The sequence below is a fragment of the Ranitomeya imitator genome, chromosome 1, assembly GCF_032444005.1.
Source record: "Ranitomeya imitator isolate aRanImi1 chromosome 1, aRanImi1.pri, whole genome shotgun sequence".
Classification (NCBI taxonomy): Eukaryota; Metazoa; Chordata; class Amphibia; order Anura; family Dendrobatidae; genus Ranitomeya; species Ranitomeya imitator.
In genome coordinates this window covers 578,422,206-578,449,911 of record NC_091282.1, presented here as the reverse complement: position 1 = coordinate 578,449,911, position 27,706 = coordinate 578,422,206, and positions in this window count along the sequence as shown.

The window sequence follows — 27,706 nt, the reverse complement described above, 5'->3', positions numbered from 1 at the left end:
TGCATAGTTTAGCCCCTAGAGGCTTGAATCATGAGGTTGAGCTATAGCCCCCATTTTGTATGTTTTTAATCTGTATTTAATAAAGGTGATTTTATTCCTTAGTTAGGGGCACATTTTGCTTACATTTGCACATCATATTATATTTGCACATCGCATTTTCATTCATTTTCATATATACCATATTCCTCACTCTTATCTAGGTCATTCCTTATCGGTACTGCTGTGTCCCATTTGTAAGCATGTTTTTGTGGGTATTTGGATCCCGCTCGTGACACCTCTATGGCCTCATGTGACTCAGGAGCCTGGACCGGAGATTCCAGAGGTTTGGCGAAGGGGGGAACCAGCCGAAACCTCTGCCTACACTTGGCTCGCTCCAACCTTCGCTCGTGAAAACGAAGGTCGATGCTAGTTGACAGAGCTATGAGCTCCTCCAGTGAGGTGGGAATCTCCCTAGTGGCCAAAGCGTCCTTCGCATGGTCAGCCATCCCCCTCCAAAACACCGGGATGAGAGGTTTACCCGGCCACTCCAGCTCAGAGGCTAGAGTCCGGAAAAAGAAAAGTAAAATGGCTGACCATGGACGACCCCTGAGTCAATGCAAACAGTTGGAGTGCCGAATCATGGGTGACTCGAAGTCCTAAAAAGACCTGCTTCAAAGTGCTCAAGAACCGAGAAGCACTCTGAACCACATGAGCGTCGTGCTCCCACAGCGGCGTAGCCCACTCCAACACCCTGTCCGACAGAAGAGAGATTGCCCGCTCTGCAGGAAAACGTGCAGCCAGAAGCTCGAGGTGTATACCACACTGTCTCACGAAACCTCTACAGGTTTTACTGTCACCAGAGATTTTCTCTGGCAGCGGGAGAGGGGATAAAATCTGACGTGGCAGTGGACAAAGTTGCTGCAGCCGTGCTAGCAGCCTGAACAGCTATTGAGGTTAAATCCACAGCTGAGGCTGCATGCTCAAGTGTCGCCAGCCTGCCCTCCAGCTGCTGGATGTACCCCTGCAATCACTGTTTGTCCGCCATTACTAGTATACTGTTAGGGCTAGCGGAACGCACCAAGTATAGGAAGAAAACAACAAGGTGCGTTCGCAGCCCGGGGTCCACCATGCAGAGATATCTGCTGCAAAGTAGTTGGCGGCACTATATTGGAGGTATAAGCGAAATCTGTTAATTTCACAGAATCGCAAAGATATGAAAACGCTGTGCCATATTAACCTCACAGAGGATCACAGCTACCTAACTGAGCAAAGCAAAGTGTGGTCATGCAGACAGCATAGCACACAAACAACTCCTCATCGTAGGTGCCGGTATCCTAAGGGCTTATTTCAGCCAACCCTGACCACATGCAGACATGACCACCAAGTAGCAAAGCTCAAAATATAGTTTGTTACTAGAGCATGGCCGTGCAGCCATGCGAACCTTACATAGCTGCAGCAGACAAGGACCTTCCTAGTGGTCCAATTGAAGCTATTACAGGACCTGAGCGTGAGACCCCCCCCGACCTCCAATGAGAGGTCCTCCTGTGGGCATGCTCAGGGTGTACAAAGCAGGACTTAGTCCCAGAAAAACCTGCTTACTGCTGACCAGTGCTGGCTACAAAAGCAGAGCCTGGAATGGCAGCAGTAATCCTTTGCATGGTATAAGGCTGAGCGAGATGCTGGGACAGACGTCTCCACTGAGCAGGCTCCACTGCGGCTGATGCAGAATGGGAGACCACAGCAGACATGGCTCGAGATTCCCCCTGTGCAGCGACAGGAACTCGACGCCTAACAATGGCTGTCACGGAAATTCCACAGTCAAATATGTGGCCTTTCTATATTTTTATGCTAAATAGTCCTGTATACAAATAGAGTAACAGACAGCAAAAAAAGTGGTCCACCAGCCTACAATGCCCAAACTTGGAGCACACAAATCTATGAGGGCTGTCACGGTAATTACACACTGGCAAATATGTGGCCTTTCTATATTTTTAAATGCTAATTAGTGCTGTATTTAATTAGAGTAACAGACAGCAAAAAAAGTGGTCCACCGGCCTACTGTCACGCTGTAAACGGCGATAAAGGGGCAGGATGGCGTACTGGAACCCGCACCTGTCCCTGCCACTTAAATAGGGCCCTGGCTTTTCCTTATCTCGGGGGTACCTATGATGGTTAGGAGGCCCGAACCGCCAGCGTATCCCTGTCTCCTGTCCAGGCCCTATCAGGGGCCCACTCTCCTCCCAAAGGAGGTGGACTGCACCAGTGTAATAATACAACAAATGACAGGGTATACAGACAAGGTAACTAAAAGACTCAAACTCACCAAATCCTCACACAACCACAGAGGAAACACAGAGAAGAGAAGAGAAGGAATAAACTTAAGGTACCTTCACAACTTCACAACGATATCGCTAGCGATCCGTGACGTTGCAGCGTCCTGGATAGCGATATCGTTGTGTTTGACACGCAGCAGCAATCTGGATCCTGCTGTGACATCGTTGGTCGGAGCAGAAAGTCCAGAACTTTATTTTGTCGCTGGATCTCCCGCAGACATCGCTGAATCGGCGTGTGTGTCGCTGATTCAGCAATGTCTTCACTGGTAACCAGGGTAAACATCGGGTTACTAAGCGCAGGGCCACGCTTAGTAACCCGATGTTTACCCTGGGTACCAGTGTAAATGTAAAAAAAAAAAAAAAAAAACACTACATACTTACATTCCGGTGTCAGCGCCGGCCAGCCGCAAAGCAGATTACAGCGGTGACGTCACCGCTGTGCTTTACGGCCAGCCGGCGCTCACAGTCAGTGCAGGAAAGCACAGTGCCGGGGGACAGATACCGGAATGTAAGTATGTAGTGTTTGTTTTTTTTAACATTAGCACTGGTAACCAGGGTAAACATCGGGTTACTAAGCGCGGTCCTGCGCTTAGTAACCCGATGTTTACCCTGGTTACCAGGGGACTTCGCATAGTTGGTTGCTAGAGAGCTGTCTGTGTGACAGCTCTCCAGCGACCACACAGCGACGCTGCAGCGATCGACATCGTTGTCTAGATCGCTGCAGCGTCGCTAAATGTGACGGTACCCTTAGGAAGGAAAACAGGTTAAACATGCAACCAAAACTGCAGACACAAATCTCTGTAAATAAACCTCCAACACCAACACTATGCTCCTTCAAACTCGCCAAGCCGTAGAATTGATCACTGACACTAGCTGAAGTCAAGACCTGGTCTATATAGAGGATCAGATTACAAAATCCACTTCAGCTGAGAGAGACCCAGCTCTCAGCAACTCAGCAATAAGGTTAACTCCTGCACTGCTGTCACAAAGCAGCTAGGTCAGAATACAGGTGAGGAGCTTCTGGTCACTGTGTGTGAATGAGGCCCAGAGCGCTGCGGTTCTCTGGAACCTCTCTGTCGCGGAAGCCCGGTGACACCTACAATGCCCAAACTTGGAGCATACAGATCTATGAGGGCTGTCACGGAAATTCCACACTGGCAAATATGTGGCCTTTTTATATTTTTTATGCTAAATAGTGTTTTATATAATTAGAGAATCAGACAGCAAAAAAAGTCGTCCACCGGCCTACAGTGCCCAAACTTGGAGAACGCAGATATGTGAGGGCTGTGACAAACACCATACTGACAAATATGTGGTCTTTTTATTTTTTTATGCTAGATAGTGCTGTATATAATTGGAGCAACAGGCAGCAAAAAAAGTGGTCCACTGGCCTGCAATGCCCAAACTTGGAGCACACAGATCTATGAGGGCTGTCACGGAAATTCCACACTGGCAACTATGTGGCCTTTTTATGTGTTTTATGCCTAATAATGCTGTTTATAATTAGAGTAACAGAGAGCATAAAAAGTAGTACACCAGCCTCCAACGACCAAACTTGGAGCACGCAGATATATGAGGGGTGTCACGGCAATACTACACTGGCAAATATGTGGCCTTTTTTATGCTAAATAATGCTGTATATAATTAGAGTATCAGACAGCAAAAACAGTGGTCCACCAGCCTAAAATGCCCAAACTTGGAGCACGCAGATATATGAGGGCCGTCACGGAAATACCACACTGGCAAATGTGTGGTCCACGGGCCTACAATGCACAAACTTGGAGCTTGCCGATATATGAGGGCTGTCACGGAAATACCACACTGGCAAACTTGTGGCCTTTTTATATTTTTATGCTAAATAGTGCTGTATATAATTAGAGTATCAGACAGCAAAAAATGTGGTACAGCGGCCTACAATGCCCAAACTTGGAGCACGCAGATATAGGAGGGCTGTCACGGAAATACCACACTGGCAAATATGTTGCCTATTCAAATTTTTTATGCTAAATAGTGCTGTATATAATTAGAGTAACAGATGTTACCGCTGCTGCGTGGCGCCGCGGCTCTGCTGCTGGGTCCAGGCGCGTCCACTCCTTCTCCTCTGCTGTGGAGCCTGTTGCCGCTGCTGCCTGCTCCAGCCGCTCTGCTTCCGGGTCTGGGCGCGACGGTCTCTCCTCCTCTGCAGCGGCACGCTCCCGACGCTCTGCTTCCGGATCCAGGCACGTCAGTCTCTCCTCTTCACTTCCGGTGCCTTGCTCTCCCAGGGGGATTCGGTGTCTGCGCAGGCGCTATGGATTCTCCAGAGGGTGCAGGTGCATCTTTTCCACTTCTCTTTCCTGGGGTTACCAAGGTCAGTGATTCCAGCAGCCAATCCCGGTGTTGCCTCTGCTGTAAGAGGCAGTCCATCCTGCATCTAGGTGCCTGAATGTCACATAGCCTTGCTAGTGCGTCTGGCCACACTTCCCTGTGCTTGCCTGGTACTCTGTGCCATCTGGTTCTGTGCCTGGCTACACTTAGTCAGTTTTATTCTGCTGCAGTTCCTTGAACCCCTTCCCAGCTTCTGTTTAATTTTCTTCCGAGTTTCTAACTCCATCATTCGTTTTTCCACAGCTTCCCTCCGTTCCGGCTCTCCTGCTCTCCGGTCAGTCTTCCGTCTACCCGGGTCCCCCGTTTGGAAACTTCTTCCAGATCCTTGTGTCTCTTCCTCCTTCTTGGAGCCGTCCCTCTTGGTACTTCTACCGTGGTTAAGTGACCTCTGGGCCTGCTCCTGACGGTCCCTGTATAGAGGTCGGTACATCACTAGGTTTGCTCGCCCAGGGGTAGGTCTTTCCACGGTCCAGAGGGTCCACTCTCGTTCCTCTTCTCCGAAAGTTATAGTACAATCAGGCCATGGACCCCGCTAGTACACCCTTTTCGGCCCAGAAGGAGTTGGCTCATTTGCGTGATAATCAGCAGCACATAATGGCATTCATGAAGACTATGGAGTCTCGCTTGACTTCTCTACAAGCAGCAAATCCGGTGAATGCGGTCCAACTGGCGAGCCTTCAGCAGGAGCTCTCCCAACAGCGAGATACTCAGGCTCACATGCTGAGTTATATGGTGTCAATGGATGATCACCTATTTAGTTTACAATCTGTCCCTGTTGCTTCCGCTCCGGCGTCTTCTCTTGACTCCAGTCTGTCATCCATTCCCCATCCGCCTCCTCGTCTTGGTAAACCTCCCAGGTTCAATGGCGATCCAAAACTCTGCAGAGGGTTCCTGAATCAATGTCACCTCCATTTCGAGCTTCTGCCCCAGCAGTACCCCACAGATCGAGCTAAAGTAGCATTTATTGTTTCTCATTTGGAGGAGGAGGCTTTGGCCTGGATTAATCCCTTGTGGGAGCGTGATGATCCCGTAGTCTCCCACTTAGAGGATTTTCTCAAAACCTTTCGTAGGGTTTTTGATGAGCCTGGATGTTTAGCTTCTACAACAGAATCTCTCTTTAAATTACATCAGGGTTCCCCATCTGTTGGACAGTATGCCATCCGCTTTCGTACTCTGGCTTCGGAGCTAGGATGGAATAATGAGGCTCTTGTGGGCACTTTCTGGCGGGGTCTGTCTAGCCGGACTAAGGACAAGCTTGCTGGACGTGACACTCCAACTACTCTGGAGGATCTTATCTCCCTCGCCACCTGCATAGACCTCCGCTTTCAAGAGTGATCCCGTGAGTCTGCTAGGGAAAGGAGACCTAATTCTTCTGCGCCTTCCTTCCATCAGTCCAGTAGTCCTCGACCCCCCGCTACTTCTACATCTACCTCTTCTACACCTGAACCCATGCAAGTGGATTGAGTAAAGATGGCAGAGCAGCGCCATAAAGAGAGACGTACTCAAGGGTCTCTGCTTTTATTGTGGAAGTGCCACCCACTTGCTACGTAGCTGCCCTGAGAGGCCCGAAAACTCCTCCGCCTAGGACAGGTAAGAGAGGCATCCCTAGGTGTCCCTGCTTCCTCTCAACCTTTGACTCTTTCTGTCTTATTTGTTTTCAACGAGGGTCATTCCTCCGAAGTCACGTATGTGGATTCGGGCGCGGCAGGTAATTTTATCAGTCTTGAGGTGGTTTGGAGGCTTTGCATTCCAGTTTTCTCTTTGAACTCTCCGCGTCTAATTGCATCGGTGGATGTGAGACCCTTACAAGAGGCAATTTCTTTGGTTACTGAAGAGGTGGAATTACAAATCGGGGGTCTTCATCACGAAAGGATTGCTTTTTACATTCTGCTGAATCTCTCATGCCTTATTGCTCGGTCTTCCGTGGCTTCGAGTCCATGAGCCCACTCTTAATTGGCGTTCTGGAGACGTGCTTCGTTGGGGTCCTACTTGTCAAGATTGGTGTCTACGATCTGTCCTCCCTCCTCAATCCATTTGTGTTCCTGCAGGATTACCTTCTCCTTATTGGTCTTTTGCGGACGTCTTCAACAAGCAGGAGGCCGAAAATCTTCCTCCACATCGATCCTACAATTGTCCGATTGATCTTCTTCCCAGTTGCACGCCACCTAGAGGAAGAATCTACCCTTTGTCAGTTGCGGAGACCAAGTCTATGTCCGAGTATATCCAAGAGAATCTGGGCAAAGGATTCATCCGAAAATCTTCCTCCTCTCTTGGAGCCAGGTTTTTCTTCGTAAAAAAAAGAATGGTTCCTTACGACTTTGTATTGACTACAGAGGATTAAATAACATCACAGTCAAGAACAGGTATCCCCTGCCTCTTATTCCGGAGCTCTTCGACCGTCTTTGAGGAGCTCATATCTTCACTAAGCTTGACTTGCGAGGTGCTTACAATTTAGTTTGTATTCGCTCCGGTGAAAAGTGGAAGACCACCTTTAACACCCGGGACGGTCACTACGAATATTTGGTTATGCCTTTCGGGCCTTTGTAACGCTCCCGCGGTTTTCCAAGAATTCATCAACGATATTTTCCCGAGACCTTCTCTACTCCTGTGTAGTGGTTTACTTGGATGACATCCTTGTTTTTTCTTCAGACCTCCCATCTCATCAAAAGAGTGTTCGCAAAGTCCTGCAACGTCTGAGAGATCATTACCTGTATGCCAAGTATGAGAAATGTCTATTCGAGCAGACTTTCTTGCCGTTCCTTGGGTACATCATCTCGGATTCAGGTCTCAAGATGGATCCCGAAAAAGTGAATGCCATTGCTAATTGACCACTGTCACGGCACGCTCCTTCCGCACCACCCCCCGCTCGCCGACATACTTACTCTCTCTGGCGCACTCCTCTTGCAGGCGCGCGTTCTCTCTTCTCCTCCTGATGCACTGCAGCTTCCTGGTGTCCGCCAGCCGCGTGTGCGCACTCCATCTCCCTCTGCGCACGTGCACTTCCTCTGTGACATTGTGGCGCACTGCTTCTCTTCTCTATGGCCTGGAGGACCCTGACCCAGAAGTCCTCCTGCACACCATGTATTTAAGGTACACCCTTCCTCTGCTCCATGCCTGATTGTCATTTGTCCTCATTTGACCCATGTCCCTCTGTACCTTGCTCTGTCCTGTGCGTTCGCCATACCTAGCTCTGTCCTGTGCGTTCGCCATACCTAGCTCTGTCCTATGCATTTGCCGTTCCTTGCCTGTCTTGTGTTTCCATCATACCCTGCCTATCCTGAGTTTCCGCCATAACCTGCCTGTCTTGTGTTTTCGCCATACCCAGCCTGTCCAGTGTTCCCGCCATATCCAGTTTGTCTTGGGCGTCCGCCATATCCTGCCCTTTCTTAGTCTCTGTCATTGCCAGTCAGTCCTGTGTCTCCATCACGGCCAGTTCTGCGTCTTTTCTCTCCTACTTCCTGTCCCCGGGTATCAGCTTCTGCGGCAATAGTCTCTTTCGGGCCTGCCCCTAACACTCCCTGTATTCGGGGTGGTCCACCTGGCCAGCTCACCCTTGGGAGGTTCGTTGTCATGGTTCTGCGAGTTCACTTTAGGAGTTCCAAAAGATCTGGCAGTACAATCAGGCCATGGACCCCGCTGGTACCCCGACTCCTACCCAGAAGGAACTACTGTTTCTCTGTGAGAATCAGTCTAGGATCATTTCCTTCTGAAAATCCATGGAGTCTCGTCTTTGCAAGCCTCCGACCCTGGGAGTGCTCCACAGCTGGCAGGTCTCCAACAGGAGCTGGCTCAGCAGCGTGACACCGAAACTCACATCCTTAATTTTATGGCTTCCGTGGAAGATCGCCTTCGTGTTCTCCAGTCACCTGCTCCCGTTTCCTCTCAGTCCTCGGTCCCTCACCCACCGCCTCGCCTGGGTAAACCACCTCGTTACAGTGGGGATCCTAATTTATGTATGGGGATTCTGAACCACTGCCAACTCCATTTTGAGTTGCTCCCTATGCAGTACCCTACTGATCGAGCAAAGGTGGCCGTTGTAATTTCCCACTTAGAGGGAGAGGCTTTAGCTTGGGTAAACCCCCTTTGGGAGCGAGGTGATCCTCTTGTCTCTCAATTATCCATCTTTTTAGATAATTTTTGTAAAGTATTCAACGAACTGGGTCGTTTGGCCTCTGCCACCGAGTCTCTTTTTAACCTTCATCAGGGTTCTCGGTCTGTGGGTCAATATGCCATCTGGTTTCGTACACTTTCCTCTGAGTTAGGATGGAACAATGAGGCATTGGTGGGAGCCTTTTGGCGAGGTCTCTCATCTCGAATTAAGGACGAATTAGCGGGTCGGGATACTCAGACTACCTTGGAAGATCTAATATCAATGGCAACCTGCATAGATTTACGTTTCCAAGAGCATACCTGAGAATCTGCTAGGGCAGTGGTCCCCAACTCCAGGCCTCGAGGGCCGCCAACAGTGCAGGTTTTCAGGATTTCCTTAGTATTCCACAGGGGTTGGAATCATCACCTGTGCAGATGATCACATTACCACCGATGCAATACTAAAGAAATCCTGAAAACCTGCACTGTTGGCGGCCCTCGAGGCCTGGAGTTGGGGACCACTGCGGTAGGGAGAGGAGAGTTCCTCGTCTTCCTTCGGCTCCCGTGTCCTTCCCGTCCATCTCCTGTGACGACTTCTGCTGTTTCTGTCCCAGAGCCCATGCAGGTGGATCGTCTCAAACCGGCGGAACAGCGCCGGAAGGAGAGACTGGCCCAAGGTCTCTGTTTCTATTGTGGCAGTGTGGCTCATCTTTTGCGTTCCTGTCCTTTGAGGCCCAGAAATGCCTCAACCTAGGACAGGTAAGAGAGGTCTCCCTAGGTATCCCTGAACCCTCTCCACCCCTCACTCTTTCTGTTCTTTTGCATTTTGGTAATAAGCGTTTTTCTGATTTTGCTTATATAGATTCTGTAAATAGCCACTTATAGCGTTTTTAAGCATGGTACATCAATAATTGTAAATAATTAGTACCCATCGATAGGACCATAATATACCCTATCATCAAATATACAACATATACACTAGGAAAAGAGATGACATTAGGTGAAATAGAATATAAAAATCAATACTTTATTAATTAAAAAGTTGACAACCAGTGAATGGAGACAATATAAAGAACAAGAACAGCCGAGTGTCATGAAACAATGGCAGGAGACGAGTGTACAGGAGGTCCAAATAAACACCCTAATCATAAGAGGAACACAGTCCAAAACAATTACTACTGCAGAGCAAATGGGATACCCAATAGAATATAATTATGGTTGAATACCCCACATAAGAGTTGCTTAATCCTTTACGTTGTGGGGTAATCACCAGACATTGTGTTTGAGCGGCCTAAAAATTCTGTTTCAAGTGATCACATAGCCGCTGAGCACACTCCTATGTTATAAAAGTGTGCAGACAACAATAATTACCAAATTGAACAATGTCATACCCACCGCAGTGCAGGGACCTTCCACGAACCCGCCTCCGCCCCAACGCGCGTTTCGGAAAAACAACCTTCATCAAGGAGCATTAGAATCAAATACAGCCGCGTCTAAATAGGGTTGACCCCGGAAGTATAGATTCCGGGGCGGCCAGGAATTTCATCCAACTCAAGGCAGTTAGGAGGTTGCGGATTCCGGTCAGAACCCTGGAGACTCCTCAACAGATTGCGTCGGTCGATGGTCAACCTCTGCGGGAGTCCGTTAACTTGGTTACAGATGAGTTGGAACTCCAAATTGGAATCCTGCATCGAGAGAAGATCGTCTTCTATGTGCTGCCCTCCTTTTCCCATACTATTTTGCTTGGTCTTCCTTGGTTGAGGACTCACGAGCTATGTCTTGACTGGCGGTCTGGTGAAATTCTGCGCTGGGGACTCTTCTGTCAGAGTAGCTGCCTGCTTCCTGTTCAGCCAAGAAAACCACCAAGTCCAAGTTCTGTGCCTGCTAATTTACCTTCCTCATACTTGTCTTTCTTGGATTTCTTCGACAAGCAAGAAGCAGAGATCTTGCCTCCATATCGGCCATACGACTGCCCAATCGATCTTGTACCTTGCTCCACTCCACCCCGGGGTCATATCTATCCGTTGTCTCCAACTGAGACCCAGGCCATGAATGAATATGTCTAGGAGAATTTGGCTAAAGGCTTTATTCGCAAGTCTTCCTCACGTGCAGGCGCTGGTTTTTTCTTTGTAAAGGAGAAGGATGGATCCCTCCGTCCATGTATTGACTACCGAGGTCTCAATCTCACGATCAAAAACAAGTATCCTCTACCACTTATTCCAGAGCTGTTCGATCGCCTTAGGGGAGCACAAATTTTCACGAAATTAGATCTTCGCGGAGCTTACAACCTAATCCGTATTCGTTCTGGAGACGAGTGGAAAACAGCCTTTAACACCAGAGACGGCCACTATGAGTATCTTGTAATGCCTTTCGGCCTGTGTAATGCTCCAGTGGTGTTCCAGGAGTTTGTGAATGATGTCTTCTGGGATCTACTCTACTCCTGCGTGGTGGTATATTTGGACGACATTCTTGCGTTTTTCTCGGATCTTGCTTCCCACAGGAGAGATGTCCGCCAAGTCCTATCTTGTCTTAGACAGAATCATCTTTATGCCAAACTCGAGAAGTGTGTCTTTGAACAATCTTCGTTACCGTTTCTCGGCTATGTCATCTCTGACTATGGCTTATGGATGGATCTGGATAAAGTCTCTGCCGTTCTTAACTGGCCACGTCCTCAAGGGGTAAAGGCAATTCAATGCTTTTTCGGGTTCGCAAACTACTACCGGCAGTTTATTCCACATTTCTATACTCTGGTCTCCGCAATTTCTACCTTGACTCGCAAAGGGTCTAATCCTCACATCTGGACTTCGGAAGCTGAACAAGCATTTTGGACCCTTAAGCAAGCCTTTGCTTCTGCTTCTGTACTTTGTCATCCTGAGTTCAACAAGCCTTTCATCCTTGAGGTAGATGCTTCTGCCAGTGGCGCTGGTGCGGTTCTTTCCCAGAGATCATCTTCCGGACAATTGGCTACTTGTGGTTTCTTTTCCAAAATCTTCTCCATCTCGGAGAGAAACTACGCCATTGGCGACAAAGAACTATTGGCCATCAAATTGGCGCTAGAGGAGTGGTGGTATTTGCTGCAGGGAGCTGTTCACCCTGTCAAGATCTATACTGACCACAAAAATCTGGAATACATCCATGCTGCGCTAAGACAATCCCCGACAGGCCAGCTGCTCGTTATTCTTTGCCCTCTTTGACTTTGAACTACATTTCCGTACTGGCAACAAAAACTTTAAAGCTGATGCCTTGTCCAGATCTTTTCTTGCATCCAATGTAGAGGAAGAACCTTCACATATCGTGGATCCCAGCAAGAACATTCTTGTAGCTCCGATCAGCATGTCTTTTTACCAGGCTAACAAGAGGTCTCGAGTTCTGCGTTGGGGGTCATGCCTCCAAATTAGCAGGTCATGTAGGGTACAAGAAGACACTCACACTCATCACAAGCTATTATTGGTGGCCGTCTCTTCTACAAGACATTCGAAGTTTTGTCACCTCATGTCCTTCTTGTGCAAGGAACAAGGTTCCTAGACATTTACCCTCTGGTCTCTTGCATCCGCTTCCAGTTCCGTCAGCTCCCTGGCAACACATCGCCATGGTATTTATTACTGATCTTCCTCGCTCTTCTAGACATTCTGTCATTTTTATAGTCGTGGATTGATTTTCCAAGATGGCTCATTTTGTCCCTCTGCCTGGTTTACCATCCGCTCGAGAGTTGGCAAGAATCTTCATAGCTCACATCTTCCGGATTCACGGTTTTCCTCTACACATTGTCTCAGATAGAGGAGTCCAGTTCACCTCTCGATTCTGGCGCGCTCCATGCAAGCTGATGAATGTTACTTTGGATTTCTCTACTGCTTACCATCCACAGACCAACGGACAAGCTGAGCGCACTAACCAAATTCTAATGACCTATCTCCGTCATTTTTCCAACAGTCATCATAATAACTGGGCTGATTTGCTTCCCTGGGCCGAATTCACGTACAATAACTATATCAATGATTCTTCTTCCAAATCTCATTTCTTCATCGTCTATGGGCAACATCCTGGAGTTCCTCTGAAGGTGCTTCCTGTCTCAGGTGTGCCAGCGGCCGACCTTCTGTCTGAGGATGATCCAGGGTCTGGCAGGAGGCCAAAAATGATCTTGAACAGGCGCAAGTCATGATTAAGAGACATGCCGATAAGAGATGCCTGGATCCTCTGTTATATCGGCCAGGTGATAAGGTCTGGTTATCTTCCAGGTTCATTCGTCTTAAGATCCCCTCATATAAGTTGGGTCCACGGTACATAGGTCCCTTCGAAGTTTTGGCTCGTATCAACGATGTTTCCTACAAAGTTGAAGTTGCCCGCTTCACTTCGCATACCCAACTCTTTTCACGTTTCCCTTCTCAAAACTGTCGTTTTCAATCAGTTCCATGCTTCTCCTGCTCAAACTCCTTTACCGGTTTCTGACCCAGATATCTATGAGGTTAAAGATATTCTTGCCATGAAGAGGTCTAGAGGAAAAACTCTCTTTCTGGTCGATTGGAAGGGTTTTGGTCCTGAGGAGAGGTCTTGGGAACCCCGTGAAAACATACGGGCTCCTTGTATTCTAGCCAGATTCCTTTCTGGTCTTAGAAAGAGGGGAAGTAAGGGGAGGGGTACTGTTACGGCGCTCCTGCCACCCCACCTACTGCTCCGCCCCCCGCTCGCCGGCATACTTACCCTCTCTGGCACGCTCCTCTTGCAGGCGCGCGTTCTCTCATCTCCTCCTGATGCACCACAGCTTCCCGGTGTCCGCCGGCCGCGCGTGCGCACTCCTCCCTCTGCACAGGCGCACTTCCTCTGTGACATTCTGGCGCACTGCTTCTCTTCTCTATGGCCTGGAGGACCCTGACCCGGAAGTCTTCCTGCACACCATTTATTTAAAGGGACACTGTCACCTGAATTTGGAGGGAACAATCTTCAGCCATGGAGGCGGGGTTTTCGGGTGTTTGATTCACCCTTTCCTTACCCGCTGGCTGCATGCTGGCTGCAATATTGGATTGAAGTTCATTCTCTGTCCTCCATAGTACACGCCTGCGCAAGTACCAAATTCAGGTGACAGTGTCCCTTTAAGGTACGTCCTTCCTCTGCTCCATGCCTGATTGTCATTTGTCCTCATTTGACCCAGGTCCCTCTGTACCTTGCTCTGTCCTGTGCGTTCGCCATACCTAGCTCTGTCTTGTGCATTCGCCATACTTCGCTCTGTCCTGTGCGTTCGCCATTCCTTGCCCGTCTTGTGTTTCCGTTATACCCTGCCTATCCTGAGTTTCCGCCATAACCTGCCTGTCTTGTTTTTCCGCCATACCCAGCCTGTCCAGTGTTCCCACCATATCCAGTTTGTCCTGGGTGTCCGCCATATCCTGCCCTTTCTTAGCCTCTGTCATTGCCAGTCAGTCCTGTGTCTCCATCACGGCTAGTTCTGCGTCTTTTCTCTCCTACTTCCTGTCCCCGGGTATCAGCTTCTGCGGCAATAGTCTCTCTCGGGCCTGCCCCTAACACTCCCTGTATTGGGGGTGGTCCACCTGGGAGGTTCGTTGTCATGGTTCTGCAGGTTCACTTTAGGAGTTCCAAAAGAGCTGACAGCCGCGACCCTGCGGGGTGAAAGCTATCCAACGATTTATAGGATTTGTCAACTATTATAGGCAATTCATACCGCATTTCTCGTCTGTGATTCAACCTCTCATCTCTCACCCGTAAAAGTTCCTGTTCAAAGGTGTGGACCCCGGAGGTCGAGAGGTCCTTGGTATTTCTAAAGCAGTCTTTTTCCGCCGCTCCGGTCTTGCATCATCCAGAGGTTAACAAACCTTTCATTCTGGAAGTGGACGCTTCTTTTACTGGTGCTGGAGCAGTGCTCTCTCAAAAGACTTCTGAGGGTCGGATGGTTCCCTGTGGCTTCTACTCTAAAGCATTTTCGACTTCTGAGCGAAATTATACTATTGGGGACCGTAAGTTGTTAGCCATCAAGTTGGTTTTGGAGGAGTGGAGGTATCTGCTTGAAGGATCCGTACATCCATTTGTAATTTTCTCTGATCATAAGAATCTTGCGTATCTTCAAACTGCACAAAGGCTAAACCCTCGACAAGTCAGATGGTCCCTATTTTTTCCCGTTTTGAATTCGAGCTACGCTTCTGCCCGGGCAATAGGAACGTTAAAGCAGACGCGCTGTCTACGTCATTTCAGCCGCCAGATACTGTGGAAGAGCAAGCATACATCATAGATCCCTCCAAAGTCATTACCGTGGCTCCTCTACAAATGATTCGTCCTCCACCTGGTAAAACCCTTGTATTGGACTGCGACAAAGAGAGGGTGTTGGGGCCATTTATCTAAATTGGCTGGTCATGCAGGATTCAAGGAGACTTTTCTTCTCATCTCTCGGTATTACTGGTGGCTTACGTTACGTCTGGACATCAAATAATTTGTTGCATCTTGTCCTTCCTGTGCCAGGAACAAAATACCCAGACAGCTACATTTTGGTAATGGCTCACTTTATTTCTCTACCCGGATTACCCTTTGCTCCTGAGTTGACGAAGATTTTCATCCAGAACATTTTCAGACTCCATGGCTTTCCTCTGCACATCGTATCTGACAGAGGTGTTCAATTTACTTCCCGCTTTTGGAGAGCTTTGTGCAAACTCCTAAAGGTGCCTCTAGATTTTTCTTCCACTTATCACCCACAAACCAACGGTCAAGCGGAACGAACTAACCAGACTTTAGCTGCCTATCTACGACACTTCAGTAATGCTCATCATAATGATTGGGTCAATCTGCTCCTTTGGGCTGAGTTTGCTTACAATAACCACTCCAGTGAAGCTTCTGCGAGAACTCTTTTCTTCCTTGTGTTCGGACAGCATCCTGATTTGCCCCTACCAGTCTCTCCAGCCTCCGGTGTACCAGCAGCCGACTCCTTAGCTTTAAAGTTTTCCACAATCTGGGGCGAAGTTAAAGAGATGCTTGATAACTTGATAAGGCATCTTTAAGAATGAAAACACAGGCCGACAAAAGACGTTTAGATTCTCCTCCTTTTATGCCTGGTGACAAGGTCTGGCTTTCTTCAAGACTCATCAGACTCAAGATACCATCTTACAAACTTGGTCCACGCTACATTGGTCCTTTCGAGATTCTGCGACGAGTCAACGATGTTGCCTACAAGCTGAGATTGCCTGCCTCGGTCCGTATTCCCAATATCTTTTATGTCTCTCTGCTTAAACTCGCTATCTTTAACTGCTTCCATCCTTCATCTAGTACCTCTTCTCAACCAATTAGCACTGACAACATCTTTGAGGTGAGGGATATTTTAGCTTTTAAGATTGTTCGTGGAAGGGATTTTTTCTTGGTTGATTGGAATGGTTTTGGTCCTGAGGAGAGATCCTGGGAGCCTTTAGAGAACATTGATGCTCCTCGTATTCTTAACAAATTTCTTTCCAGTTTGAGTAGGGGGAGTTGTAAAGAGGGGGTACTGCTACCGCTGCTGCGCGGCGCCGCCGCTCTGCTGCCGGGTCCGGGCGTGTCAGCTCCTTCTCCTCTCCTGTGGAGCCCGTTGCCGCTGCTGCGCGCTCCAGCCGCTCTGCTTCCGGGTCTGGGCGCGACGGTCTCTCCTCCTTTGCAGCGGCACGCTCCCGACGCTCTGCTTCTGGGTCCGGGCACGTCAGTCTCTCCTCTTCACTTCTGGTGCCTTGCTCTCCCAGGGGGATTTGGTGTATGCGCAGGTGCTCTGGATTCTCCAGAGGGCGCAGGCGCATCTTTTCCACTTTCCTTCCTGGGGTCACCAAGGTCAGTGATTCCAGCAGCCAATCCCGGTGTTGCCTCTGCTGTAAGAGGCAGTCCATCCTGCATCTAGGTGCCTGATTGTCACATAGCCTTCCTAGTGCGTCTGGCCACACTTCCCTGTGCTTGCCTGGTACACTGTGCCATCTGGTTCTGTGCCTGGCTACGCTTAGTCCATTTTATTCTGCTGCAGTTCCTTGAACCCCTTCCCAGCTTCTGTTTAATTTTCTTCCGAGTTTCTAACTCCATCATTCGTTTTTCCACAGCTTTCCTCCGTACCGGCTCTCCTGCTCTCCGGTCAGTCTTCCGTCTACCTGGGTCCCCTGTTTGGAACCTTCTTCCAGATCCTTCTGTCTCTTCTTCCTTCTTGGAGCCGTCCCTCTTGGTACTTCCACCGTGGGTAAGTGACCTCTGGGCCTGCTCCTGACGGTCCCTGTATAGGGGTCAGTACATCACTAGGTCCGCTCGCCCAGGGGTAGGTCTTTCCACGGTCCAGAGGGTCCACTCTCGTTCCTCTTCTCCGAACATTATAACAGAAAAAAGTGGTCCACCAGCCTACTATGCCCAAACTTGGAGCAAGCAGATATAGAGAATTTAGCTGCTGGGCTGTTTGTAAAAATAAACCCAAATTTTTGTGGTCCGTGAAGACTTGGAAGGGAAAGCGAGCCCCCTCCAAAAGATGTCTCCACTCCGAGAAGGCCATCTTCATTGCAAGCAACTCCCTGTCCCCGATGGAATAATTCCTCTCCGCTGGTGTGAAGGTCTTGGAGAAGAAGAAGCAAGGATGCTTCCGACCTTGAGCATCCTTTTGGAAGAGGACTGCTCCAGCACCAACGGATAAGGCATCCACTTCCATTATAAATGGCTTATCAACATCGGGACGATGTAGGATGGGAGCGCTAGCAAAATGAGACTTAATAGAAGAGAAAGCCTTGAAGACCTCCTCAGACCACAATTTGAGATTTACTCCCTTCTTGGTGATGGCTACCAAGGGAGCTACCAAAGATGAGAAGTGGGGAATGAACTGGCGATAGTAATTAATGAACCCCATAAAGCGCTGCACCGCTTTAAGAGAAAGGGGTTTTTGCCAGTCCATCACAGCCTGTAGTTTGGCCGGATCCATAGCCAATCCCTGGGCGGAGATGATATAGCCCAGGAAAGGTAAAGACTCCTGCTCAAACATACACTTCTCCAACTTTGCATAGAGGGAATTTGCCCGTAAGAGGTCGAAAACTCTGCCAACATCTCTCCGGTGGGAATCAATATCTGGAGAGAAGATGAGAATATCATCCAGATAGACTACGACCGAGGTGGAGAGCATATTCCGAAAGATATTGCTAACAAAGTCTTGGAAAACGGCTGGGGCATTACAGAGCCTGAAGGGCATCACCAGATACTCATAGTGCCCATCCCTGGTATTAAAAGCAATCTTCCATTCATCCCCCTCACAGATGTGAATCAGGTTATAAGCACCCCGCAGATCTAACTTGATAAATACCCTTGCTCCCGGTAGCCTATGAAAAAGCTCAGATATCATGGGTAGTGAGTACTTATTCTTAATGGTGATGGTGTTAAGACCCCTGTAGTCTATGCATGGATGCAGTTCTCCACTCTTCTTCTGTACAAAGAAGAACCCAGCCCCTAAAGGTGACACGGATTTCCTAATGAATCCTCTCCCCAGATTCTCTCGGATATACTGTGACATTGCTTTCGTCTCCGAAAGAGAACGGATAGACTCGACCCCGGGGAGGCTCTGCACCAGGCAAGAGGTCAATAGGACAGTCATAGGGGCGGTGAGGCGGAAGGGTCTCTGCAGCCTTTTTGGAGAACACGTCTGCATAGGACCAAGAGCTCAGAATTCAGGGGCAATGGGCACTTATTCTTAACGGTGATGGCGTTAAGACCCCTGTAGTCTATGCATGGACGTAATTCTCCGTTCTTCTGTATGAAGAAGAACCCCACCCTTGCAGGTGACACTGACTTCCTAATAAACCCTCTTGCCAAATTCTCCTGGATGTATTAGGACATAGCCTCCATTTCCGGGAGAGAGAGGGGATAGACACGTCCCCGAGGAGGTTCTGCTCCAGGCATGAGATCAATAGGACAGTCATAGGGGCGGTGAGGCGGAAGGGTCTCCGCAGCCTTTTTGGAGAACACGTCTGCATAGGACCAATAGCACTTGGGAAGGGAAGTAAGATCTGTGGTGGAAACCTGAACACACTCCCTCACACATCTGCCCTTACATAATTCCCTCCAACCCAATATCCTCCCAGATGTCCACTCAGTATGTGGGGAATGGAAACGGAGCCAGGGTATTCCCAGTAGAATCTCATCCATTCCCTCGGGAAGGACAAGAAGGGAAATAATTTCCTGGTGGAAAGGGGACATGGATAACGTGAAAGGGACAGTCTGGTGTGTGATTTGTGAGGGAAGTGTCGACCCATTCACTACTCTAACAGTCACCAGGTATTGCATGGCACAGAGCAAAAGCAGAGGACATGAAATTCCCCTCTGCCCCAGAGTCCACACAAAGCTCGACTGTTAGAGTGGATGAGCCTAAGGTAATTGTCCCTTTAAAGGACAGCTTGGAGGAAAGTACCGCTGTGTCTAGTGAACCTCCTCCAATGGTTACTAGACGCGATCGTTTTCCCCACCGCCGTGGACATTTATTGCATAATGTCCTAGCTGTTGGCAATTTTTACAAACCACGGGTACTCGAGCGGTCCGAGACATTGATCCCACTCGAGAAACCTCCATGGCCTCATGGGAGTTGGACGCCTGAACGGAAGATTCTAGAGGTCTGGCGAAGGTGGGAGTCAGCCGAAACCACTGCCTACAGTGGGTCAGCTCTAACCTCCGCTCGTTAAAGCGGAGGTCGATGCGGGTAGATATTGAAATGAGCTCCTCCAGTGTGGCGGGATTCTCCCTGATGGCCAAGGCGTTCTTCACATGGTCTGCCAGTCCTTTCCAGAACACCGGAATAAGGACTTTATTTGGCCATTCTAGTTCAGAGACCTGAGTCTGGAATTGGATGGCGAACTGGCTGACCATGGACGAACCCTGTGTAATTGCCAACAATTGAAGCACGGTATTGTGGGTGACACGAGGTCCTAAAAACCGGTTTTTACGTACCGGTAATAGGATTTTACGGAGCCACGACAGCACCCCTACGAGAGAGGGGATCCGCCCACCTTCCGGACAGGAACCTACAGGATTTAAAGGGGCGGTCCCCCTCACCACTCCAGTTTGTGTTTCAGAGTATAATGGACACCGCCATTGAGTTAGTACATAACATATATACTTAAACATTACTAAATACCATCACCTTCTAAAGAGTGATTTTTTAACAAGCACACTTTCCCCAAAAGGTGCAGAAACCAGTGAATAACTACGGGGGGGAATGTGCGGGTGCTGTCGTGGCTCCGTAAAATCTTATTACCGGTACGTAAAAACCGGTTTTCCTATCGCCACGACAGCACCCCTACAAGAGATTTTCAAAGATCAATCACCTGGGAGGGACTACAGCACTAAGTACTGTACGGCCAAAAACTAAATTGGCCTCTGAAGATAAGTCAAGACGATAATGTCTATAAAAGGTGGAAGGAGATGACCACGTTGCCGCCTTACATATTACGTCTATGGAGACGTCCGCTCTTTCCGCCCAGGATGAGGCCATGGCTCGAGTGGAGTGGGCCCTGATGCCATCTGGTGGTGTCTGGCCATTAGCAGTATAAGATATATGGCATCTCTTATCCATCTGGCGATAGACGCTTTTGTTACACTCGCCCCTTTCCTTGGATTCTGAAAGGAAACAAACAGAGCCCTACTCTGCCTCCATGGTTCTGTTTTGTGTAGGTACTCTAATAGAGTTCTTCTGACATCTAACATGTGATATTTCTGCTCGTCAGCTGAATTTGGATTGTCACAGAAAGATGGTAAAATTATTTCCTGACTTCTATGAAATTTGGAAGCTACTTTTGGTAGGTATGCTGGATCAGATTTTAACACTACCCTGTCCTGAAAGACCATTAAATAAGGAGGATCTATCGACAAAGCTTGTAAGTCACTCACTCTCCTAGCAGAGGTCAGGGCTACTAGGAAGGCTGTTTTTAAAGTTAAATTTTTTATGGAGACAGAATCTAATGGCTCAAAGGGGGGTTCTGTTAAAGCGTCTACAACCAAATTTAAATCCCATGGTGGTAATCTAGGAATATACACTGGGTTACTACGTTCAGTGGCCCTGATAAATCGGGAAACCCATCTATTTCCCGGCACATCGCTGTTATATAACGCTCCCAAAGCTGATACTTGGACTCTAAGGGTATTTACCGCCAAGCCCAATTCTCGGCCTTTCTGTAAAAACTCCAGAATAGCCGGAATTGGGACCTTGCCAGAAAAGGGATTTTGGTAGAAGGCAAGGAACTTTTTCCAAGTTTTAGCATAGATTTTAGTGGTAACTTCTTTCCGGCTATTTAAAAGGGTAGATATGAGAGCCTCTGAAAACCCTCTTCTCCTCAATAACTCCCTCTCAAATTCCACGCCGTCAGATGCAGGGATTCCACATTGGGGTAACGGAATGGACCCTGAGAAAGAAGCTCCGGGCTGGTCGGCAGTACCCAGGGGTCGGACACAGACATTGCCCTGAGTAACGAGAACCATGCCCTCCTGGGCCAAAAGGGGGCAATCAGGATCACTCTCGCTCTCTCCTCCCTGATCTTCCTGAGGACTGTAGGGATCAGACACATTGGGGGGAATGCATAAGCCAGAGAGAAATCCCAGTGTATTTGAAGGGAGTCTATTATACAGGGCTTGTCCGCCACCTGAAGAGAAGCAAACTTCCTGGTCTGTCTGTTCTCTCTCGTTGCAAATAGATCGATAACGGGTAACCCCCATAGGTCTACTATCTGATTGAACACCCGTCGATTCAGAACCCATTCTCCCTGACGTAGAGAATGACGGCTGAGGTAATCTGCTTCTGTGTTGAGCTCTCCCCGAATGTGAACAGCTGATAGACAGCGAAAGTGGGCTTCGGCTACTTTGAGTATGTCTGTCGCGGTGTTCATTAGGGATCTTGACCTTGTACCCCCTTGATGGTTGAGATACGCCACTACTGTTGTGTTGTCTGTCTGGACTCTTACATGTGAATCCTGCAGAGATGGAAGCAACCTGAGTAAGGCCTTCTTTACTGCTGTGAGCTCTTTCCAATTTGAGGACTCTTGAGCTTCTAAGAGAGACCATTGCCCTTGAGTCCAAACATCTCCTATATGAGCTCCCCAACCTATTGGACTGGCATCGGTTGTGACCGTTCATTCCATAGGCGCCGCTCTTTTACAGCGCTGCAGCGCTCCTCCCCCGGCTTACCCCCGAAGTGTACTAACTACTTCTGGGTTCACCAGCGCCGGTGGACGCTGCACACCGCGATCAACTGCGGACCAGGACGGCACTGCCCGACTCCTGGGACGCACTCCACATGGCCAGACGAGGGGGGGTCTGCACGCAGGACACCCCCGACGCTGCTTCCGAGCCCCCGATTCTGCCGTTCTTTGAAGATACTGCGCAGAGGCATGGAGGCCCGGGTAAGACTGCTGCTGCAGGCTCCCACCGTCCGGACAGGAACCCAAACTGGAGTGGTGAGGAAGACCGCCCCTTTAAATCCTGTAGGTTCCTGTCCGGAAGGTGGGTGGATCCCCTCTTTCGTAGGGGTGCTGTCGTGGCGATAGGAAAAGACCTGTTTCAGAGCGTCCAGGAAGAGAGGAACACTCTGCACCACACGATCATCACGCTCCCACAGCGGCGTTTCCCACTCCAGCGCCCTGCCCGATAAAAAGGATAAAATAAATCCCACTTTAGCCCATTCCATAGGAAAACGTGCAGCCAGGAGCTCTAGATGTATGGAGCACTGACTCATGAATCCCCGACATAGCTTACGGTCACCAGCAAACTTGTCTGGAAGCGGGAGACGGAATAAAGTCGGAGCAGGGGTGGCAGAGGACAAACTGGCTGCAGCTACACAGCCTGAACAACGACTGTGGTAATATCCACAGCTGAGGTTGTGCATTCTAGAGCCGCCAACCTACCCTCCAGCTGCTGGACGTAACGCTGTAGACGCTGATCGTCCGCCATTTACTAGCGCTAGTATTCTGTTAGGGCTAGCGGAACACACCAAGTAAATATAGATTTTTATTATTAAAAATAATTGGAGCGTTGCAGCCCGGGGTACACTGTGCAGGAGGAACCTGCTGCTAGTGAATGGTGGCACTATTTGGTGTTATAGGCTAGCTCTGTTACTTCACAGAGTAGCCGTAAAAGAAAAGCACTGTGCCCTGTTAGACTCACAGGAGCACAAGCTAACTGCCAAACTGATAGAAGTCAGTGGTCATGCAAGCACACAATCTCCTCACCGGAGGTGCTGATATTCTAAGGGTTTATTTCAGCCGGGTCCCTGAATACAATCACACAATCTCCTAACCGGGGGTGCCGGTATTCTAGAAGCTTATTTCAGCCGGGTCCCTGAATACAATCACACATAACCACACTGGCGCAAAGCACATAACTTGGATTGATACTAGCACATGGCCGTATGGTCATGCGAACATTTTATAGCTGCAGCAAGTACAGGACCTTCCCAGAAGGACCAATGGGAGGCTGCCACAGAAGTTGAGCACCTTCAGGACCTTCCTAGAGGACCAATAGGATTAGCTGCAGTATCTGTTATGATTCGGTGACCTTGGAGCAACATGAAAACTTTCACTGGAGTAGGTGGTCACTATACTGACCGCAATCCTTATCTTAACACCGCAACTAGAAGTAGCCGTGGAGTGTACCTAACAATCCTAGACACCTCGTCACAGCCGGAGGACTAAATACCCCTAAAGATGGAAATAGGAATACTATCTTGCCTCAGAGCAGAAGCCCAAAGGATAGACAGCCCCCCACAAATATTGGCGGTGAGTCAGAGAGGAAAAAACATACACAGGCAGAAAAACAGGATTTAGCACAAGAGGAGGAAGGAACGTAGGAGCGAATATCTGCAACTCCAGCGAATCCTACAAACAGAGCAGGAATACAATCAAAAATAAGCACACAGCCTCAGTGCCTCAGAAAAAGAAACAGACACTTATCTTTGCTGAAATGGCAGCCAAGCAGGAGAAGCCAGAATGAGATCCATCATATCCCAAAAAACAATGACAACTGGCAAGGATTAATGAGTCCTGCAAGCCTAAATACCCCAGTCAGAACTGCAATTAGCAGATACACCTGTCCAAGACTGCAGCCCAGGAACAACTGCATTACCATCTGCTACCACCAGAAGGAGCTCAAAAGCAGAATTCACAACAAGTATCTAAGCATGTGACCCTTGATCTCCAACGAGAGATCTTACCCTGGGCATGCTCAGAAGGGGAAAAGCAGAACTTAGTCCCAAAAACATCTGCTCGCCGCTGCCCAGTACTGGCTACAATGGCAGAAGCTGGAAAGAGAGCAGTAACCCTTTGCACAGAGTCAGACTGAGGGAGACACTGGGACCGACGTCTCCGCTGAGCAGACTCCACTGCAGCAGGAGAAGAATGGAAAACCGCAGCGGAGATGGCCCGAGACTCCCCCTGAGCAGAGGCGGGAACTCAACCCCTAACACTGAGAGCAAAAAAAGTGGTCCACCGGCCTACAATGCCCAAACTTGGTGCACGCAGATACAGTGGGGCAAAAAAGTATTTAGTCAGTCAGCAATAGTGCAAGTTCCACCACTTAAAAAGATGAGAGGCGTCTGTAATTTACATCATAGGTAGACCTCAACTATGGGAGACAAACTGAGAAAAAAAAATCCAGAAAATCACATTGTCTGTTTTTTTAACAATTTATTTGCATATTATGGTGGAAAATAAGTATTTGGTCAGAAACAAAATTTCTTCTCAATACTTTGTAATATATCCTTTGTTGGCAATGACAGAGGTCAAACGTTTTCTGTAAGTCTTCACAAGGTTGCCACACACTGTTGTTGGTATGTTGGCCCATTCCTCCATGCAGATCTCCTCTAGAGCAGAGATGTTTTTGGCTTTTCGCTTGGCAACACGGACTTTCAACTCCCTCCAAAGGTTTTCTATAGGGTTGAGATCTGGAGACTGGCTAGGCCACTCCAGGACCTTGAAATGCTTCTTACGAAGCCACTCCTTCGTTGTCCTGGCGGTGTGCTTTGGATCATTGTCATGTTGAAAGACGCAGCCACATTTCATCTTCAATGCCCTTGCTGATGGAAGGAGGTTTGCACTCAAAATCTCAGGATACATGGCCCCATTCATTCTTTCATGTACCCGGATCAGTCGTCCTGGCCCCTTTGCAGAGAAACAGCCCCAAAGCACGATGTTTCCACCACTATGCTTTACAGTAGGTATGGTGTTTGATGGATGCAACTCAGTATTCTTTTTCATCCAAACACGACAAGTTGTGTTTCTACCAAACAGTTCCAGTTTGGTTTCATCAGACCATATGACATTCTCCCAAAACTCCTCTGGATCATCCAAATGCTCTCTAGCAAACTTCAGACGGGCCCGGACATGTACTGGCTTAAGCAGTGGGACACGTCTGGCACTGCAGGATCTGAGTCCATGGTGGCGTAGTGTGTTACTTATGGTAGGCCTTGTTACATTGGTCTCAGCTCTCTGCAGTTCATTCACTAGGTCCCCCCGCGTGGTTCTGGGATTTTTGCTCACCGTTCTTGTGATCATTCTGACCCCACGGGGTGGGATTTTGCATGGAGCCCCAGATCGAGGGAGATTATCAGTGGTCTTGTATGTCTTCCATTTTCTAATTATTGCTCCCACTGTTGATTTCTTCACTCCAAGCTGGTTGGCTATTGCAGATTCAGTCTTCCCAGCCTGGTGCAGGGCTACAATTTTGTTTCTCGTGTCCTTTGACAGCTCTTTGGTCTTCACCATAGTGGAGTTTGGAGTCAGACTGTTTGAGGGTGTGCACAGGTGTCTTTTTATACTGATAACAAGTTTAAACAGGTGCCATTACTACAGGTAATGAGTGGAGGAAAGAGGAGACTCTTAAAGAAGAAGTTACAGGTCTGTGAGAGCCAGAAATCTTGATTGTTTGTTTCTGACCAAATACTTATTTTCCACCATAATATGCAAATAAATTGTTAAAAAAAACAGACAATGTGATTTTCTGGATTTTTTTTCTCAGTTTGTCTCCCATAGTTGAGGTCTACCTATGATGTAAATTACAGACGCCTCTCATCTTTTTAAGTTGTGGAACTTGCACTATTGCTGACTGACTAAATACTTTTTTGCCCCACTGTATATGAGGGCTGTCACGGAAATACCACACTGGCAAATATGTGGCCTTTTTATATTTTTTATGCTAAATAGTGCTGTATATAATTAAAGTAACAGACAGCAAAAAAAGTGGTCCACCGGCCTACAATGCCCAGACTTGGAGCAAGCAGATATATGAGGGCTGTCATAGAAATACCGAAGAGGAAAATATGTGGCCTTTTTACATTTTTAAGGTAAATAGTGCTGTATATAACTAGAGCAACAGACAGCAAAAAAGTGTTACACCCGCCTAAAATGTCCAAACTTGGTGCACGCAGATATATGAGGGCTGCCACGGAAATACCACATGGGCAAATATGTTGTTAGGGCTACTAACGCACCGAGTAAATAGAGATGTTTTTATTGATATTGGTGCGTTCGCAGCCCGGGGTCCACTGTGCAGGAGTACCTGCTGCTAGCAAACGGCGGAACTATATGGCGGTATAGACTAACTCAGTTAATTCACCGAGTAGCCATGAAAGAGAAGCACTGTGCCCTGTTAGACCCGACAGAGGCACAGGCTAACTGCCCAAACAGAGAGCAGTCAGTGGTCACGCATGTACACAAAACTCCTCGCTAGAGGAGCCAGCATTCTAGGGGCTTATTTCAGCCGGGTCCCTGAATACATCCAAACACAAACTCCTCGCCGGAGGTGCCAGCATTCTAGGGGCTTATTTCAGCCAGGTCCCTGAACACACTCACATGTGACCACACTGGCGCAAAGCACATAACAATAGACAATACTGCCCAGCACTGACTTCAATGGCAGAAGCAGGAAATGCAGCAGTAACTATTTGTACAGAGTGGGACTGAGCAAGACGCTGGGATCGACGTCTCCGCTGAGCAGGCTCCACTGCGGCAGGAGAAGAATGGGAGACCTCAGCGGAGATGGCCCGAGATTCCCCCTGTGCAGAGGCAGGAACTCGACCCATAACATTACCCCCCCCCCTCCTAGGGCCCCCCTCCTTGGCCCTCGCTACGTTCGAAGGCAGCAGTGAGCTGCGGAGCCCGAATGTGCTCAGCAGGCTCCCAGGATCTATCCTCAGGACCGTAACCCCTCCAATCCACCAAATGAAATTTTTTGCCACGAACCACCTTGCACCCCAAAATAGCGTTTCCTCGCAATCGTCCGTAGATGAACCCGATGTCCTGGCAGATGACTCAGAAAACCGGGACATGTATACGGGCTTAAGGAGCGACACATGAAAGGTGTCGGTGATACCTAGGTGTGGAGAAAGGGCTAAACGGTAGACCACAGGATTAACCTGTTCAAGGACCTTGAAGGGACCCAAGTAGCGAGGAGCAAACTTAGTGGACTCAACACGCAGCCTGATGTTACGAGCGGAGAGCCACACTAAGTCGCCAGGAGCGAAGGTCAGGGCAGGGCGCCGATGTGCATCGGCGGAGGACCTCATTCTCTCCTTGGAGTCCCGGATGGCATCCTGAGTGCAGTCCCAAATGTCTCGTGCCTCCACTGCCCAGTCTGCCACCCTGGAGTCAGCAGAGGACACGGCACAGGTACAGGAACCCGCGGATGCTGGCCGTAGTTAAGGAGGAAAGGAGTCTGACCGGTGGAGTCGGCTACAGCGTTGTTAAGGGCAAACTCTGCCCACGGTAGCAAGGATGCCCTGTCATCCTGCCTAGCAGAAACAAAATGTCGCAAATAAGTGACCAGAGTCTGGTTGGCTCTCTCAACCAACTCATTCGTCTCGGGATGATAAGCCGAAGAGAGATTTAACTCAATACTGAGTAGACGACAAAGCTCCCTCCAGAATCGAGACGCAAACTGGGGACCCCAGTCACTGACAATCTTGTCCGGTATACCGTGTAAGTGAAAGATGT